This window comes from Dama dama, chromosome 19 (genome assembly GCF_033118175.1).
Source record: "Dama dama isolate Ldn47 chromosome 19, ASM3311817v1, whole genome shotgun sequence".
NCBI classification, from domain to species: Eukaryota; Metazoa; Chordata; class Mammalia; order Artiodactyla; family Cervidae; genus Dama; species Dama dama.
The window spans coordinates 59158330-59178800 of record NC_083699.1 but is presented as its reverse complement, the minus strand read 5'-3'; the positions used below and the strand labels follow the sequence as shown (position 1 = coordinate 59178800).

Below are 20471 nucleotides of genomic sequence, written 5' to 3'. Positions count from 1 at the left end.
AGGTCTGAGGGATGGGGAAAAGAGGGATACAAAGTCTTAAGGTCACTGATATGGAGGGACAAGGAGAGACAAAAGATGCTAAAAAATCACTGGCCTAAAGAAAGGTTTTCCTTTACTCTCTTGAAATGCCTCTCAAATCTTGGGAAGAACATAAGAGAAGTATGTATATAAGATCATCATTCCCGCCTCTTTATATGTTCTGAAAAAAATCTCAGAGCAGTGTTTCCCAAACTTCCTTGATCATAACCATCAACTGGGTTTTTTGCTTCAGATACAAATGCCAAGGTCACTCCACGGAAGTTCCTGATTCTGTAGGTCTGGCTGGGGGGAGGGCGGACCCAAACAATGGGTATATTTCACAGGTGACTCTGATGATTCTTAGGATCAGGGACGTTTGGGGAAACAATGTCCTAGACAAACCTTTGCTACAGCAGCTAGAAAATTCTTCATTCTTAATGAATTGCCCCATTTCAATGTTTCTGTTGTGCCTTTTAAGCAAGTGTAGACTCTCATAGCAAGCCATGAACTTGCTACAGCAGCTAGAAAATTCTTCATTCTTAATGAATTGCCCCATTTCAATGTTTCTGTTGTGCCTTTTAAGCAAGTGTAGACTCTCATAGCAAGCCATGAACTTACGAGTTTTTTAACATGACTGTGATACATGTACAGAGTTTTAAGGGCTTTTAGCAACAGTAAAAGGTCAAACAGGGTTCTTACCTAACTCATTCTCACAGAAGCAGCAACCCTAAACTCCCAATTATCAATCCCTAATTTATTTTTGTAAACAAGCCTTTGCTCAGGCAACATACTTTAATAGAATACAGGACTCCTTTTTTTTTTTTTTTTAATTTTTAGTTCACTGTCTGTCTGTCTGGTTGATCAAATTAATTTCTACCCTGCTGAAGATGATATTCAGAAAAATCAGCCTGCCTTTGCATAGGTATTAAGAATAATAATGAGGAAGGCATATGAAATAAAAATGACTAGGAAAAGAAAGTTCTACATTTGAACTCAGTCCCTTTTCTCCTATTCAGTAAAACATCTGTCATATATCTTTTTGACATATAGAAACAGGCCCTTTTCATATCATCTCTCCTCTCTTTGATAAGACAGTCTATTTCTTTCTAAATTCTCCCTGAGACTAACTCTCCTGTTTTCCTACCTACCTTTTAGAGAGGATACTTCTTGTATCTTTCAGTCAGACTTTTGTTAAATGGATACTGCACAGACCAACTAAAAAACCCCAAATACTCCCATCACTTCTTTTGCAATAATGCCACAATCTTGAGGAAAATTGAATTTTGGGGAAAAGAACGGTCCATGCCCTCATATAAGCATGAGAGGAGGGGCAGTGACTATAGAGAAGATCTGTTAATTGCTATTGTATTATAGTTATATTAATAATTGCACAATTTCCTTTATCAAATTAAACTGGTAAACAGGCCTAGATAAAAACACATGTTTGCTCTGATTGTTTTCCTCAGTTCTATACAAAGTAATCACAAATTCAGTTTGCCATCGTTAGTATGTTTTCATTTTGGGGGGAAAATATCTTTTTCCTCACAAGGAATATTCATACTGAGATGATGAAGTCCACAGTCAACGATGTATGTAGTTGTGGGGTGTGGCAGCTACTAAAGTAAGCACCTAGTTTAGTAGACTATTAGAATTAGGAAGCTTGATGCACGGTAATTTTTCCTACTGGGAGGGAGCGTGTCTCCTGAGTGGGGCAGAGGCTGAGAGGCAGCGAGTGGTACAGCCTGCAGCAGGAAATACACTTGACAGGCAGAATCCAGGAGCACCAGACAGCCTCAGAGCAGCAACAGAGACAGTGCCAGGAGACAGCAGAGACGTGTGGGCCCTTGAGGCATGATCGAAAGATGATCGATGGTGGGTGACCATGGTTTTTAAGAATCCATCCTCAACAACAACAACACTGGGCACCGCAACACTGGCAGTCAACATTTACAAAATCTCTCTAATTATGTCGATGACCAGAGCAAACTGCCCAGGTTAGGCTGGAACAATAGCTAACAAGCTGCCCCTAGCCTCCTCCAGGATTCAAATGATAAAGCCACAGCAATCACCACGGTGGCCGCAGCAGCAAGAGCACGGCTTTGACCTGCAGTTCTTGTCCATCAAAGAGCTGTGACCTGTCTGCTCCCACTGACAGGCAGATAAATACAGAGATCTGTTGGCAAGTACATATTTATGTGTAGCTACAGCTCCTTCATCCAGACCTATGGAGAATGCAAAACAGCTTCCAGTGGTGTAACACATGCACCCACTAATGGGGTGAGACCCATTACTCACAAATGGGTGAAAAGAAGCATCAATATGCAGGTCTTAACCCCAGTTTGTGGGCAGAAACCTGTCATTCCATTGCAGGCCGATAGGTCTCCTATTCAGACAGTCCTTGTTTAATTTTCCAAACACCCTTCCTCTAAATGGTGCCACTCTATGCTGTGCAGAAAGACAGGTTTGACAGGCAGAGCCATCTATTTCACACTCTCTATGCCAACTGCTGGGAAAAATTAGTCTCGGTAAGTACCCGGGATTGACTTGCTGGGGAAGCAAACGAATTTGGCACTCAGGAGGTATTTTCCATATCAGAACTTGGGATGTAAACCTCACAGAGGGCTGTTCCTGTTCAAAATGCATGAAGTCAAGAGAGTCCAAAAATGTCTACTTCAGGGCATACGCTATGCTGAAACCGGAAGATAAACAGAAAAGCAAGGCATGGTCTTCTCTAGAAGGAGTTCTGTGTAGGCAAGAAGAGGCAGTCACTTAAAGAGCTATAAGATAAAATGGGGCACTTGTCTTAGGAATGGAACACACAATGTGTACATATGATTCTTGGTCAATAAAAGTTGAATATAGATGTGATATGCTGGCCAAATTGTTACCCTTCAAGAAATGTCAGAACTGTCCAAAGAAAGGCCAATTGAGTGCATGACTGATAATAATGGCACACAGCAAGAGACAAGTTAATGAGCACCATTTCTTACAACCAAGTACCAGAATACCTTTGGGATCTCTGAGACTGTTTAAGAGTAAGACAAAGCTTGGGATGTTCTTGAAATCCCTGCTAACATATAGTCTCTACTGAGGTTTCCTTTTGATGTTGATCTGGTTTAACTGCAGAAGGAAGGGAGAAAATGTGGGAAAAGGGTTCTACCACTATTTCAGGAGTTAGATAGTGAGAGTTAAGAGCTGTATAGTTAAGAACAGTCCCCCAGAATCTCCCTGAGCAAATTAGCACTCTTTGATATGTGGGATTTCCCACAGAGTCTTGCCTATCAAGAATCATAAGTGTGAACCCAAAGGAGTCTGTGTGTCCCCTGAGTTTATTCCCCAAGGAGTCGAACTTCGAGAGCACGTTACATTGTTCAGGAATATAATATAATTAAGCCCTTACTGAGTAGAGGCTTGAGTAAGCCTGAGGGTCCATTCTCCATACAGATCCTGCCTTATAAGTAGTGATGGACTTCACTAAAATAAAAAAGCAAGGAGGATCCCACTTTTAGGAGACATTTTCCAGTTAAAGTTAAGGTGGGACTAGGGTTACAGTTGGTAGGAAAGAGACATGGAGAGTGCTGTTAATGTTTTTAAAAATGTCCCTTTTCTATCTTCACAGTCATCCTGTTTTTTGAGTTTTGGTTGCTCGACATCTGAGTGACTGTAATTGCCTCTCAGCTGGCATCTCTGACTAGTCTTAACCCCCTCAGTCCACACTGCACATTATAGGCAGGTTAACTCTTAAAATACCGCTTTCATGTATTTTTGCTAGCCTCACCAAAAAGGGTCAGTTATTCAGCAAATCCTTATTGAGTTCTAACTGTGTAACAGTCATTGCTCTCATCAGCCATATAACATACATTTTAGACTCTACCTGCCTTTTTAAATTCATGTCCTAAAAATCTTCAGCAACATGGATCTCATTTCTGATTTCCTTACTTCCTGTACACATTGACTTCATTCCCATTGCTGTGCCTTCTTTCAGGTTAAAATTTTTTTCTTCTTTCTCCCTATTTCTTTGTTATCTGATATTACATCACTGCATTCCATCTTTCCCTTCTCTCCAAAGCACCCTTAAATTTTTCATCCTTCAGTGCCCAGCTTTTACAGCTACAGCTTAAGTTCTCCCTCCACTATCAAGCCTTCCATATACCATTAGAAGCCACTCTGATGGGAATTCTCACAGCACTCACTGCCTTTCTTCACTGCTCATTTTGGTGCATAATAACAGGCTAGTGATTCCTACCTAGGAATCACTTTAGGATCTAATTACTAATCTCTGCAATAATATTATACAAACTAGAAGCTTCTTGTAAGCAGGTATGGTTCTGATGATGGTGACACTTGTAATTATTGTGAGATATATTAATTAAGTGTAGCATCATACTTGCTTCTAAATTTAAATTGTACCTCTTCTTTTAAAAACTTTTTCTCTCCTCTTTATGAATCCTGTCCAAAAAAAGGTAACAAAAAGAGGAACACAAATACATTAAAATGTAATGGCAAGTGATATTTACCAATTGCAACGCTGTTAGATTTTGCTGTTAGTTTCTCTCCTTTTGACATGTGATATTTACTATTCTACGTACTCTACACTAATGCCAATATTGCCTAATTAAATTTTACATTAATTAAGTTTTGGATGGTGTTAGCATCAGCCTAGGGGTAGAGCAAGTATAGGGCAAGTGAGACCAGGTTCAGGATATCAGATCTCTGATATTCATCAAGAGGCTAAGATAAGGACATTGTGGTGGCATAACGAATGGTTCAACACATGGTCTGCCAAGTTGGATGAATGCTGTTTCTTACAGGTAGGGCTGGATATTAGGTTTCAATTATGATTGAAGTAAGCATGTTTTTCTCAAAATATAATCAATATAGAAAAGGATACGTGAATATATGACATGAAGAGCAAAATCAAGGTTAGAACCAAGGGTATCAGATTAAAATACAAATGTATAATACATCTTGTAAGATTAAAGTTCAAATTTCAACTGGGAAGAAGGTACAGGCAGAGGCATAATGAAAACAGTTCTGAGGATACTGTCTGTGGATCCACAAAGGAAAAATGAGTCAGATAGGAGGGTAAGCCTACTGTAGTGACTGGATATCAATATTGAGAATTTTAAATTAGGCAAGAGGAGAAAAATAGCTAGCAGAGTCTTGACTGGAAGACAGAATAGTAACTAGGGTTAGTGAATGTAGTGGCCTCGGTGGACAATGAGCTTAACATTTAGAACAATAGGTAGCCAGGGCTAGGACTTAAGTGAAGAGAGTGAAAATAAAAGAACATTCATTCCTTCACTTTTTCATCACACATTTATTTATGGAGCTGAAACTAAAACCTTGAACCCATTGATAGATTGAGACTAGATCATGCTAGCAGACTTTCTGATTGAGGAAGGACTTAAGTGATGAGATGAGAACTAGACTGATTAATATGAGTGAGGCCCAGCCACTGATACAGTAAACCTGCATCAAGTACGTGAAATCAGTGTGAAGGCTGAACTTAGTGTCAAACCCACCTCATCCAAAGGATGGGGTTCTTATATGTTCTCTGCTTAGGAAAACATTGAAGTTAACATATAGGTAAAGCTTAAGCCCAAGGTTGAGGTAAACAAGCATTGTTAATTGGATGGGGTGTGTGCAAGTGTGTTTGCCTATGTGTATTTGTGCATGCACATACATGTGTAGGTATTTCCCTGACATGTATTAACTGAGACTCTATAGCATAGGAATACGTGATGAAGAGCAGAATGATAATGATAATTATAATAGCAGCTAATGTTTATTGAGTACTTACTGTATATACCAGTAAAACATATAAATATTTTACATTTATGAGATCATTTACTTTGCATAATAATTTTAGGATGAAGGTATCATTCTCAGCTCCATTTTATGTACTAAAGGTACTAAAGAAACTAAGGCACAAGAATGAAATAGCATTCCTAGGATCACACAGCTAGTGACCCAGAGACCAGAGAGTGACCCAGACCCAGAGAGTCTGCCCTCTTAATCACTTTGCTATGCTGCCTAAATCCAGAACAATAGGAGAGTTGTGCTTCCTCATGATGCAGCTTATCTATGTCTACATAATCTCTCCTTTTTTATTCCCATAGACATAGATGATTTGAGGATACTCTTACTAAGAACAGTAGCACTTCTCAGAAATGTGACAATGACATATTATGTTGTTCAGGAATATAATGAAAATATTGTGGTAACAGATGAGAGAGATTCAGCTCTTATAGACTTTAATTTTTAATTATACTATGTAGCCAACAAAGAAATATTGTGGTGAAGCAGTAGAACAATAGTCAGGCTAATATGGAAAGTAAAACTTTAGTCTCTGCCACTAACTCTGGGTCCCACTATCTACCTCCCCATCCTCCATTCCTTTTCAGGGTGATATAAGGGTTTATAATATGACTGAAAAACACATTTGCCTTATGAGGAGTTGTAAATTCTTTTACTATTGTGGTTTTCTGAATCATGATAATCCTTTGGGAATTTGCCTTTAAGGCAGTATGTAGATGGATGACTCCCAAGTCCAGGAAAGAGAGTGACCAAATAAAATGTTAGCCATCATGACTGATAAGTTCAAACTCCAGTGTCTAATTTTGTAGTGGCATCTCTGGACAGAGTTGATAGTTAACATGGGGGCACAAACATTTTCATTAAAAACTGTAGAGAAACATACATAACTTTGAATCTTCCCTTGTTGGTCTCCTTGATCAATCCCAAAGCATCATCTAATAAACATGATGACAATTTGCAATTTTATTTAAATTTCTTTAGTATATAAGCATTCAAGTCAATTAATTTGGCTTCCAATTTTCAGCTCGGCTATATCTCAGGACAGAATGGACTCCTTAAATGTCTAGGGAATCACTTAGATGTGGGACATTGTATCATCTGTGCCTTACTGGGTACTACTCTAACTCTCCAGTACTAGTATTTTCACAAGCATGGGTCAAGGCAAAGAGAGGAAAGAATGGGGCAAATACTTACAAGCTGTAATCCCTGATGTACAGGTAGGTCTAAAGGGCCCTACTTTTCTAGCCTCAACATGTTGGAAGACTCTGACCTTAAACAGAATAGAAAATGTCTTCAAGTAGGAAAACCAAAACACCTGTATTCTGAACTTGTTGGGGAGTTTCTGGCCCTTTTTAACATTTGACTTTCAATGAATAATACAACTGCTTTTAGCCCTTAGCTCACACCAGTTGCAAAGGTGACAGATACCTGTCATATTTTAGGACAGCTTATCACCTTAGCCTCTGGAGTGATAGAGTATTTATAGACACAAAGATAGAAACATAAAACACATATGTATAGGCAGCAGTCCCTTGGAGGTGGCGATTAGGACTAGGCAGTAATTTTAGCTTGAAGTTCCTATGACTTAAATAGCCACTTGAGCTCTGCTCTCACAGTTTACGATGTCAATAGAACCCCTAAATGAAATTACAGCCTTCTGATACGCAGCAGGATATCCTTTCTTTGCCATGCAATATACACGGCCAGGAGAAATTGCTCTGTACATGGAGTTTCACTAAGGCAGAATTTATCATAAGGCTGCTCTGCTAAAATATCATTAGGCTGTTATTCACTGGATAACACACCTAATGACTCGGGGTGCACTTGATAGCCATGTTTCAGTGAACACATACACATGCCCTGATGTGAACTGGGCACTCCAGTGCTTCAAATCACTATCGATTTCAATTCTACCATAATTTACACCTGGCTTATTTTGCCAATAGCTTGAACCCATGCTAACACTGGAACATACACATACAAGTGTTAGAGAAATCAGAAATGAACTGTGTTGCAAAATGCATGCAGCAGACTTTCCAGGATTCTACCTTTATCATCTCCCTTAATGCTACTTAAATATCCTATACTATTTTCTCTGTTAAGTTTGTACGTTTCTTCTGTTAGCACTGTCCATTGTTGATAGTGACAGTAATCTCATATTTTCACAAACTGGGTACTTCCAGGGAAGGAACAGGGTGCTAGTCATCCTGGTTCCTTCAACATCTAGCACAGCACCTGGAGCATAATAGTTGCTCATAATAATTTTCTTTAAGTCTCTTCTTCCTTTCTCTGTTCCATAAATGTGGTTTACTCCAGGGGTTTGTGCTCTTTTGCTTTCTACCAATACATTTTCCTTGAGAAAGGTCCATTCTTTAATTTTAACTATGACGCTGAGGCTGACGCTTCAGGTGACTGCCAAACTTATGTCTATTCCTGACCTATCTCCCACTTTCCTGACTAAATCCAACAGCCTACCAGGCATCAGTTTGGATGTTTCCCCAACATCTCAAAATGAACACATTCAAAGACAAATTTATCCCCTTCCTCCAGCCTACAAGATCCATTCCTCCTCATGGCTATCTTGCTTAGTTGTAGAAGGCAGAAACTTGGGAGTAATCCAAAATTCCTTTCTCTTGATGCCCAGCCCAAAGGTTATTAAGGTGTGTCCATTCTGCCTCTTATCTCTCAAACGTTTCTCTTCCTTTCTAATTTCTATAGTTATTGTCCTAGTTCAGAGCTTCATTGTGTTCTGTCTTAACAATTTTAGTTGCCTCCTAACTTATTTTTCTGTCTTTCTTCTCCCATTCCTCCAATCCATCCTCCACCCTGCTGCCTGGGTGATCTTCTATAACACAGTTTGATCATTAACCTTCTCTACTTAAAACTTTTAAATGGCTCCCCACATACCCTAGGATGAAGTTAAAAGTCTTTGCATGGCAATCAAGACCCAACAGGATTGTTCCCTTCCTACATCCATAGCATCATTTCTCCACACTCCTCTACTAAATGTTAGTGATACTAGTCCCCAACTCTGCTATGCTATTTCCTACTGAAGTGTCTTTGCCCCTGCTGGTCCTCTTACTGAATGTCCTTCCTCCCTCTGACCATCTAGGAAAATCCTTTAAGGCCTAAAAGGGATTTATTAGCTCTTTCATGAAGCTTTTCCTAACTCTACTGCAAAGTACATTCAGGTAAACTTTCGCTATTTTGTGCCTTCAAGGTTCCTTGAGCATCCTTCAGTTATGATTCTTAGCGCATGGCATTATCCCAACTTGTTTCCCTATCTGTCTCTCCACCAGTGAACAACTTGAGGTCATGTCTTTTCATCTTTGTATTGTCAATGACAAGACCAGAACTTTCACAACAGCATATAAAGGCCTATGTGCTCAGGCCCACACTGCCTCTCCTGTCACATCTACCACCCTGCTGCATGCCCACTCTCATCCTGCTACAAAGACTGCCTTGTTACCACTCAAACTTGCCTGACACAGTCCTGTCCAGGGCCTTTGCACTTAGTAGTTGTGGATCAGAAATTCCTTTGCCTAGATATCGACAAAACTTGCTTCTTCACCTTTCTCAAATGTTGTCCCCTTAGGGAGGCATTCTGTATCCATTATTTTAAAATTGCAACCTTAGCTCTCACACAACCATACTCTCTTAGTCTCTCTCTCTCTTATTTCACTTTTCTCCATAGCACTTACCAGTATCTAATATACTTTATATTTTACATATGTACCTGTTCGCCATCTTTCTCCCTTGCCTAAAATTCAAGTATTTTGAGAATAGAGACTTCTGTTGGTTATGTCTACTGTAGTATCCCCAGCCCTTGGAAAAGCCCTAGGTTCAGAGTATGTGCTCCTTAATAAATACTTATTAATAAATGAATCAATCTTTAACTGCTAGAACAACACCTGACACAGAATATGGTTCAAAAGTGTTTCTTGCATTAATAAATAAATGAGTGAATGAATGAATGTTAAATCTATGTTTAATGAATGTAATGAAGAGACAGTCTTTGTAATCTGATCCTCTTAACAATGCTGGTAAATAAGTCAAATGGGTACTATTATCCTCATTAGATGAATGAAGTAGATGAATAAGGTTAGGAGCCTAAGCTAAGGCAATGTGGGTAGCTGAAGCTTTGCTACTCTTTTTCAATTCACTGTTAAAAGGAAGAGACATTTTTTTTTGCACTCTGTTCATGATGTATGTCTAACATTTATTACACTATTTTGGTTCCTTTTGACTAGGAAGGCAATTAACAGGAGATGCAAGGTGCTAACACTTTTTATTACAATCTGTGTCTTTCCTTATTAGGTACTTTTCATAAAAACAGATCCTTTTCTTTCATTTTCAAAAGTGGATTAGGCACTCATACAATTTTGCCCCTCAGAGTTGTTTGTACATGACTACCCAAGAGGGCATCATGCTACAAATCCTGCCAGAATGAACTGGAAGGTGAATGTGGCATTTGTAGGTTGAAAATGAACAGGTTGTTTGGTGCCAAGTTTGAGCTAATGGAGATGTCCTCTATGTGTTAACACCCAAAGGAGAACATATTCAACAACAAAACATTTCAGTTTTTGGCATGTCTATGGAGAGTTAACTTTCCATTGTTCAAGGGTTAATTATCCATTATGTGAATCATTTCTCTTTCTCCCTCTGGCTGCTTACATCTAGGAATTCAGTTTACTAGAGGATAAATAGGAAAAATAAAAAGAGAGGGAAATAAAACCAGTACATTTCATTTATATATATTAGAAGCTCTAGAAAAGAATTCAATGTAGCATTCAGAATCAGATGTAGCTTAGTGATTGCTAAGTTGATTGGCCATTGATGACAGATATAATTAAATTTCACAAGATATTTTGGATTCTTTTAATTATTGTTTATTAGGGTCAGTTTGTTGTATATGAAGTTAGTCTCTGGATGTTATTCATGTCAGCAGGGTACCATTTAGGGTGCTGGAATGGTTCCCTCTCCTCCGATGTGTCCAGAGCATCAAATGTACCTTAGTATGCTCCAGTTTACTGATTGAAGAAGCACCTAGAGACCCCACCAATTTCTTTACGCATTCATGAGAAACAATTGCACTTGGCTATTTTCAGTTATTATTTGCTTAAGACAAGGCATTTAATTAGTACTTGTTAAGATAGTGGAAATGATTGGGCAGTCTGTCCTCTTGACCCTTTCTTTACTGTGTTGTCTGCCCCAACCCTCTCCTGTCTAGTTCATGCATAGCTAGTCCTCATACCTTTCTACATCTGATGTCAACCTGAGCTCCTCAGATGTTGAGTTTGAGGAGAGGAAGAACCACTGACTGACTATCAGCAAATACTGACAAACTGGAGAAGCTTTTGGTCAATATGATACTTTACAGGTGAGTCTGGTACTTTCAGACTGCAGGAGCAGACCAACCTAGGTATTTGGTACCCTCATGAGTCCCGGGAAATGAATGGAACTACTGCGTGCTCAAGACTCCACATCCATCAGGAATCACTTGGATTGTGGAGATTAAAAAAGCTATCCTGGCGAATGATGCTGTCAGCTAGTTGGAAGATCTAATATGGCAGTTTAAGGGATTCAGATATAGAAGAATTTATTGATTTGTTTTCTGGACATATTTCTTCCTTATGATAAGCAATATGTACTCAATGTCAATACACTGCTGTATAGATATCATCCATCCATTCATTCATCATTCATTTATCACCTATTCATTGATCCTCCACTCAGACTGAGGCAATTAAACATTGGTTGGAAGGCAGATAAATAAACATAAAATGTAGCACCTGCCCTCTAACCACTTCTAGTTTCATACCTATAAAAAACTTCAATACAAAGCAGTGTATGATGTGTCAAATGAAAGCTACAGATTTTTAAAATGCAATTAATGTCAGAAGGGAAAGTTCACTTTTAATCTAGGTTTTTACAGAAAGCTTCAAAGAAAAAAGTGTGACTTCACAAGGATATGTCTTGGCTGGGTTTTTTGAAAAGGTATCTTGGAAATTATAGTTGCTGATGTTGATATGTAAATACAGCATCAAAGTATTTAATGTACAACTAAATCTCTGAGAAACTAGAATAAACTGGGTCATTTGGATATAAATTCATTCTTACAAAATAAAGTGAATCATTAAATATACTATGAATTTTCAGATAATTAAAAGCAACTTAATTTCTTTCTACTTAATTTTAAACTACTTTATACATATAGCAATTAATATTTTGAAGTTGTACATAAATAGAATTTAGGCTCATAATTTAACATGTATGTTTGATGAAGGGTAATTACCAATCTTATCAGATAACCAAATCTTATCTTTTGCAGATACTGTTCATAAATATTTGTGTAAAATTTCCATGTTGTCAGTGTGATAGAACATCAACTACATTTAACTTATGGTTAATTTGTAAAACGTTTGATTGAGTTCAGAGGCAAGTGAACCTAGCTAGGATTTGGTTATATTTTTAATAGTTGAATATAGGTATGTTGCCTGGAGGAGGAAATGGCAATCCACTCCAGTATTCATGTCTGGAGAATCCCATGGACAGAGGAACTGGCAGACTACAGTCCACGGGGTCGCAAAGAGTTGGACACAACTTAGCTACTGAGCGTGAGCTCAGTATATATCATTTATATATCACTCTTTAAAAAATTTTAACACTATTTTTCCTTTAAGCTTCTTTTTTTCAGAAAAACAGAGAACTAATGGAAAATCCCTCAGAAATATTCCACATACATGTAGTATAACTAACATGGCCTAACTGAAATAAGTGAGTTTTTCATTAAATACCATCAAACTCTGAGCATACTGGTCCTAATAAAACTCTGGGACTGCTTCCTATCACAATGACAGCTCAGGAATTTGATGTGCTTCACAAACTATAGGAACCATGAAAGTAAGCTGACTCTGCGTTCTAGAGGTCACTGACAGAGCCTGATGAGGTTGTAGCAGGGGTCAGTGTCTGTAGGGAACCTGGGAATATATAAGCATGAGGTGGTAAGGAATCCTCCTGCCAATGCAGGAGAGCTGCAGGAGACACAGGTTCAATACTTGGGTTGCAAAGATCCCCCCAGAGGAGGAAATGGCAACCCACTCCAGTATTCTTGCCTGAAAAAGCCAATGGACAGAGGAGCTTGGTGGGCTATGGTCCACGGGGTTGCAAGAGTCGGACATGACTGAGCATGCATGAGTTCTATGGTTAAGAATCTGAATCACCCAGAGTAGCAAACAAAATTCCAAAAGTAAGTATTGATGTGATATGCTGGGTGATTGCACCAGCTTGGACAGGAGTCCACACAACAGGCACACACAATACACATCTGGTTAAATGTAAAATCAACTAGTGCTAAAGTATTTCCAACTTTGAGGAAGAATCTACTGGCAGTGTGTTAATAGCAAGGAAAACTAAAACAATAAAATAGCATCTCTTTCCAAATATTTAAGAACATCGAGTGAGTGCCCCTTAGGCTGCGTTGTGGTTCTTGGAAGTTTTAGCCTATGAGAACCATATTGGGGACATCAAAGACTCCTCCCTGCCTCCAAAGAGCAATTCACTTCAGATGCTGCCACACAGTCAAATGCTTTTATGGCCACCATGTTTTTTTGGTTTTTATTTTTTCCACTCTTAATATTTTGGAACACACTGGATTCTTAAAATTGGAAAGAAAACAAGAAAACACAGTGAGATCAAATACCTCTGAAAAAGCAACTAAGTAGGGACCTGATGGTAAAAGATAAATACACGTTCCAACTGAAACTCCACTTCCAGGGAGAGTGTGAATTATTAACAAGGACATGGAAGGCAAGTGTTGGCACCAGAAGCTGGTCTGTGGACTCCTCTGCTGGTCTCATATTACACGCATGCTACCATCCCCATCTCATTCGTTCGACAACTTCAGAGCACATTCAATCAGAGGCTCTTATATTGAGGACGATACTATATTTGGGTTTAATATTGTGAGGACAGTCATCTAGTTTTCCTGTGTCACGATGAAAAATTTCCCTGGAACCAAGAAAGGATCCCCCTTGCATTCTTCTGTTCAATCCCATGAATGCAGAAGAATAAAGACAAGGGTATGACAAATAATATTTTCCAAAGGTTGGGTGGGGGAAGTTTCCCAAACGTTTAAAAACAGCCAGTTCTTAGCAAAGTGATCTTCAGAAGAACAGTATTAAACAATAATCTTGTTCCACACAGCCACTTTTACTCCTTGCTTAACTGGGTACGTTACGTATTCTGAGCATAATGTAAATGTGCAGAGAGATGCACGAAAAGCTGGTAGAGAGAAACTCCAAACGGATCCTGAATTCCACTTTCACTTCCCCCTCCTATAACCCCATCTGCTACCTCCCAGCCGCACTCACTCACCTATCTTTCTCCTCCCACCAGCATGTTTGCTAGGCATGTCAAGGCTGACATCCATCGGTGGCAGCATGAAACCTAAGACTGCAGGCTCCCCCTGAGCACAGACTCAAGGCTCAGCCATTGTCCATAGAGCGCTCTCAGCTGTACACAGTAAAATCTTCATCAGGCCGTTGGATTGTTTGGTAGCTTTTAAAAAAAAAATTCCATTTTTTTTCCTTTTAAAAAACACTCGTTATTTTCTGACTGCCTCAGAGACACCAAGAATAGAATCCTTGACACATCAAATTCTGGAACCTCACCACTCACCAGGACTGTGGTTCCTGATCCAAGGAGTGTCGCCTGAGAATCAGCACAGACTCCCGAGGCTGTCCAGGCCTGGCTGCTAAGCTCCCTGCTTTGATTAGTTCGTCGAGTTCACGGTGTTCCAGAGTGCTGAAGCACAGAAATTAGGGAGGGGAGGTGGAAGGAAAATCACTGGAGCCTCTTACGATCTAACTTCCACTAACTGAGAGGAAATGTCTTATAAATAAACAACAGCAAGAGAAACAAAAAAAAAAAAAACCCATCCCGTCCTGCCAGAGGAATGTACATTATTGTCTCCCGACGGAAAACTTTACACCACACCAGAATGCAGCCATTTCTCCTGAAACTACCTCCCTCAAAACAGAAAGGAAAAGAGAATCAGAAAGAAAAGGAGAACAAAAAGAGATTTTTTTTTTCATCTCCTTGAATTCTGTTGGGAAGTTCATGTCAGTTCCCAGTAGACACATAAGCAGTTTCAACAGTGTCACTGTTCTAGGATTTCTTGTGGAGGCTGCTTATTAGCAAAATTTCATTTCTGCCCAGATGACTGCTGTGCCATCCGGACATTTTCAGAAGGGAAGTTCGGGGAAGGGGGGGAGGGTGCAATTGTGGAGGAGAGGAAGAAGAGAGGACAAAGGAACATTCCTGATGAACCGGAATGCTCTAGACACGGCCATGAAAAAGCCAGCCCCCGCCCACCACCCTACTATTGCTTGTTGAGGGCTTGGTGATGCAGTGTGTTTAATCTACTTACTCTTTCTGCTCGGGAGGCTGAGGTTCCTACATTTCCAGCTCATGCTGGACTGTACCGTAAGCAACAAGTGAAATGAGTTCAGTGATCTCATTCTAGTCCTTCGACTCCTGTCCACATCGCTAAGCGACTGCACAGCTTGGCACAGGCCAGGATGAGTCAGCAGTCTCTGGTCATGAGAGGCCAGGCCTGGAATAGCAGGGGTGGGGGGGGTGGTGTTAGGTCAGGAGCAAAATGAAGCAGAAAGGCAGTTTAGATGGCAGGGCTCAGCTCTGCAATTCACAGAGATACTGCAGGTCAAAATGAAAGAGCCTCATCAGCTCTGGGGTGAAGACTGAAGGACTGCAGAAAAAGGAGCAGCAAGGGAAAAACTCAGAACAGCTGCCTCCCAAACACAGCAAGAACAAATTAGAGTGCCGCAGACAGGAAAAGAGGGCATCGGTACAGCCCTGGAGGAGAAAAGATGCTCATTAAGATCTCCGTAATACCTTTTTTTCCATGTGCTCCTAAACTTGATTTAAGAAAAAGTGGTTACCTATACACTATCCTGTGGTATTTTGGTATTGCTCCCCCTATGATAAGTAGCAAAACAAACAAATAAAAGAAAAGCACTACAGTAAAATCACAACAGGAAGCCTCATGTTCCATAAAATAATGTAATAAATAAAAGCCTAATATCTCAAAGATGTGCATTTGGGTCAGTGACAGCCTCACAAAATCTGGTCACAAAATGGTTAAAGAGAAGCACTCAAATTATGCTTGGGTGGCAGTAGAGAAGAGCTAAGAGAAAGGAGAGAAGTAAGTTCAGTGTTGAAATACAAAGGGAATATGAGATTGTGTCTATATTTCTATTCCATGGGGTCAGCATGGACTTCCATCAGCAAGTGACACTTCTTGTCAATAGGACTTTCCAAAGCTTCTTCCTGTGCAGTAGTACTGTTACACAGCAAGAGGAGAAGGAAAATAAAACAGCCAGAGGAAAAAAACAGGTTCAACATAAGAAATAAATCAATTAACAGACATTTTTTTGGAAGAGGCTAATAGCCTGAATGAGTCAATGGATAAAGAAAAGACTTAGTGCAGGAAACAAACTTAGAGGAAGTATTTCTAGATAAGGAAACTGAGGTGGGGACAGAATGGTCAGCAAATAGTGATGATGGCCCCCAAACAAGGGAGAAAGTAACTTGAAAAGTCAGATGGGGTACAGCAAGAATTGCAGGAAAAAGAGAACACCATCAACAGGGCTAGGGAACACTTGTAAAAGATTTCTTTACAGAGCTTTAGACAGAGCCAATAAAGACCCACTATATATTCCTAACTGTTATTGTCTAAAGACGAACAGTTGTGTAAGATGTGTAAAAAAATGTAGAATAATTTTTTAGTTTTCATTCCAGAGATCACTAAATCATCTCACCACATCTTTGATAAATGCTTAACCTTAAGAAAATGAACCTTCTAGCCTCAGTTTTCTTTTCTTTGAAATGGAATATTATCACCTTGAATTATTATAAAGATGGAATCAATGTTTGCTGATCCTTATCATGGTAGTATTTATCACAGGTTGGATACTCAATGAAATGTTAATTGTTTGTATCTTATTAACCTGTCATCTTCATAAGTACGCAGTGAAAGAATCATTTCCAGTGTTGTTGCAATGGATTCAGAGGATCCAATAGGAAGACCTTAAATCTAGTAAATTCCTCAGAGAATGCTGCTTCAAAAAGCTTGTTTCTATCTGGAGGTTTGAAACATTATGTATGAACACAGAAGATGTTAAAAACCTATTACGTTAAAATCTTGATTTGGGGTATCTATATTGTCCAAGCAGCTTGGAACTTAATAACACTAAGTAACTAGAAACCTGAAAAAGAAAAGAGGGATTTTTAGAAGCATCTCCAGAAGCAACAGCATAAAAGTGCTATTGGCCTTGACTGCACGATGAGGGTTTTTTTTACCAAAGGGGAAAACTTAGTCCAGTTGATCATCCCAGCCTAATTGATTAATTGTGGGTCTGACCATCTGGCTGATGAATGCTGACACCCAGCAGTGATTACTCTGTAACACAAATCCGGGTGTGCTCTGCCTGCTGCCTCCCACAATAATGGTGACGCTGAACTTCAGGTTAGCTTATTCAGGCCTCTTGGCTCAGTCTCTTCATGGAACAGTGGTTGTGGCAGGGAATATTTTACTAGACCTGGTCAAGCATTATCTTCTCTTATTTCAGTTACCCACTCCTTTCCAACTCCACGCCTACCTGCTCCTGAGCCCTCTTCTTGTATATAATCACTTCCCATACAAAGCACTCCATCTGTAGTTTTCATCATACTGTCTGACTCTCTCATTTCCGGTTGCTCTATTCTGAAACATATTCAACTTGTCTGAAAGACCCATACTGCTACTTCACAGGGTATCCTACGGAAACATTTTTATTGTCTCTCCTTTGTTACTGGTTTATTTCAAAGTATCCTGTGCTTTCAAATAAAATTATTTCACCTAACTCATGAGCCTTATTATAAGGCCCACATACGGCTTAAGTTCTCTAGGAGGTTAACAGAATACAAGGGTTAATAGAATATAATTCTTGCATCTTAAATCTACATCTGATCCTTAGTTAGGGTGTCCCTGGGAGAAGATTCTCTCTACAAGGACTCTGGAGCACATTTAAGTGCTAGGAAAAAGAGTCAGGCCCATGTAAATAACAGGAATCAATGGCAATGCCACACACGAACTAATCAAGACAAATTGTACATGGGAGAATTCTCAAAGTAAATAAAATCCGATTGTGTAAATATAAACCCTGGGGAATAACAACCAAATTATTTTATTTTATTTTTTTTGTAGAAAGGGATGGAGGAGTAAAGTGATATAAAATATCTTTAGAAAAGTTGGCCAAAGAATCACAGTGAAAGAGAATCATTCACTTCCCTTCTCTTTTTCCATCTCAGAACTCAGTTTTCTTGCTTCTTACAGATGCTGAACTCTTCTATGTTCCAGGCTGGGCTAGTGTTAATTTTCAGTAGAGAATGGCAGTAGCACGCTGAACTACAGAGTTCCAGACTGGGGTTGGGAAATGTTTTTGGCCTGACTTCCAGTAAACAGCTATGTGTCCAGGGCAAGTCAAGTCCCTGGACTCCCCGTGTCTCAGTGTCTTCATTGAAAAATGATAGGGTTGGACTGCATGAACTCCACAGTCTCTGCCAACATGAAGATTCTATGGTTCTATAGCTCATTTCCTTTTTCTCTCTGGCACCAACTGCTCAGCAACTCTGCTTCTAGTCATTTCTCTGCTCTCAGCTACTGATGGAAAAATATCGCCTCCATTCACTACCCAGGATTTGGTATTTGTAACCTTTCTCTTTCTCTCTCTCTCTTTTTTTAAACGCTAGATATTTTGAGTCATAAACATGAACATATCCAGATAGATGCTTTAAATTTGAAAGCATTTAAGGAGAATAGCTTTCCCACGTAGAAACATTTAGTGCAGCTCGGCATGGAGGAAGCCAGGCATCCAAAAGTGGAGCAAAGGGGCCAATTCACAAATGAGAGGAAGCCTTTCATAATAAGAGTCTCCAGACTCTTCGATTTAGATAATGCTATCAAATTCTAGCTACTTTTCCAATCAATCGCAGACACCCTCACAGACACTTAGGACTACAAATTTGAGGACCAGCACTGGCAGTGATGCAGTTCTTATTTCACCTCCACCATGTATTGCCAAGTAGGATTTAGGATGGCATAGTAATAAGAGCCAAGAGGACAATCTGTCATTTATTTTCCTCCAAACTTTTCAAAATTTCCCATTTGGGCTCTGTTTCCCAGTTTTAATTTGGTAACTGCCATTTTTCAGCATTTCTTTTAACAGGTTACTAATAATTTCTGATACAGGATCTCATATTTCATTTTGTGCTGCTAGAACTGCTGTTAATATTTCATCTGCCTTCAATTCAGCTCTGAATCAAGGCTGCTGGGGTTTTGATACACAGTTAACACTTTGGGTCTGGGGATTTGATCATCAGTGTTCACCCAGCTTGTCCATATATTTTTAGGTAAGAGTAATAGATTGTCTCAGAAATATCTCAAAGTGTGCTATACATTTTAAAGATATGTTAGAGTATCTCTTTCTGGATCTTTGATGAAAACAACACAAGCAAGTCTTCTGTGGTATCCCAGTTAGCTCACTATTTATTTCAATATTATTGTTCTGATAGCAGAGGGAAATGGTTCAGAGTCAGGCCTCACAGTCAGACCTAAGCTCAAAACCTGGCCCCGAGATATACTACACAAAGCGTGTTAGGTCAGTTCTTTAACCTTCCAGAACCTCTATTTCTCTATTTGTAAAATAAGGATAATAACAGTGTGTGTGTGTGTGTGTGTGTGTGTGTGTGTGTGTGTGTGTGTGTGTTAGTTGTTCAGTCACGTCCTGCTCTTTGCAACCCCGTGGACTGTAGCCCTCCAGGCTCCTCTGTCTCTGGAATTCTCCAGGCAAGAATACTGGAGTGGGTTGCCATTCCCTTCTCCAGGGGACCTTCCCGAACCAGGGACAGAACTCGCATTGCCTGTACTGCAGGAAGATTTTTACCCTCTGAGCCACCAGGGAAGCCCCATCTACCCCTGTTGCTATGAATTCTCAAAAAACCATGAGAATCATTATTTCCCTAGCATTAATAATCTAAATATTCACATTATAGTGTTATTATTTTGCAACATCTTTTCAAGGCCAACAAATTACTTTTGAGTCCAGGCTTTTGTTGCCTGCCTTTTTACAGTTTACATTTTATAAAACTTTCAGTGAGATCAAGTAAAATATTATAAAATCAGATCCTTAAAACCATATGTACAGTTAAAAATAGTACACAGCATCATATTCTTAAGTCACTTTTCAATCTAGCATCAAATTCTCAAAACTCTTTGTTCCTCTAAAAGTGAGGCTGGGATAAGGCCCATCATACTCATGTTAATCCATTCCATAAAAAGATGATTTACTGCTACCTACTCCCAAACAATACAGATTATTTCAATCTTTTTTAGTCATGGAGCAGTTGTGGTCCATCAGGAGACAGAAATCACACAGTAATTTGAATAGGAGAAGTTTAAGATAAAGAATTACTAACTGTAACAGGGGTTTGGAGTAATAGGGAGTAACTAATGATAAGACAACTGTAAATTATATAAGATGGGCTCAATAAAGGACAGAAATGGTATGGAC

The 20471-nt window shown here is 39.4% G+C and overlaps 1 protein-coding gene across 44 annotated transcripts in view; it reads right to left on the bottom strand.

Moving 5' to 3' along the window:
* ZBTB20 (zinc finger and BTB domain containing 20) overlaps positions 1–20471 on the bottom strand; it is an 846735-nt gene that overhangs the window by 280738 nt on the left and 545526 nt on the right. For 4 of the 44 annotated variants that reach the window (XM_061167148.1, XM_061167147.1, XM_061167133.1 and 1 more), the window contains exons 6-7: positions 15269–15454; positions 14518–14643 (exon numbers count right to left, since the gene is read on the bottom strand). The exons of 35 other annotated variants lie outside the window; for them this stretch is intronic. The gene's annotated coding sequence lies outside the window, so the exon portion shown is untranslated. 5 more of the 44 variants (XM_061167156.1, XM_061167154.1, XM_061167151.1 and 2 more) reach the window with 2 other exon arrangements.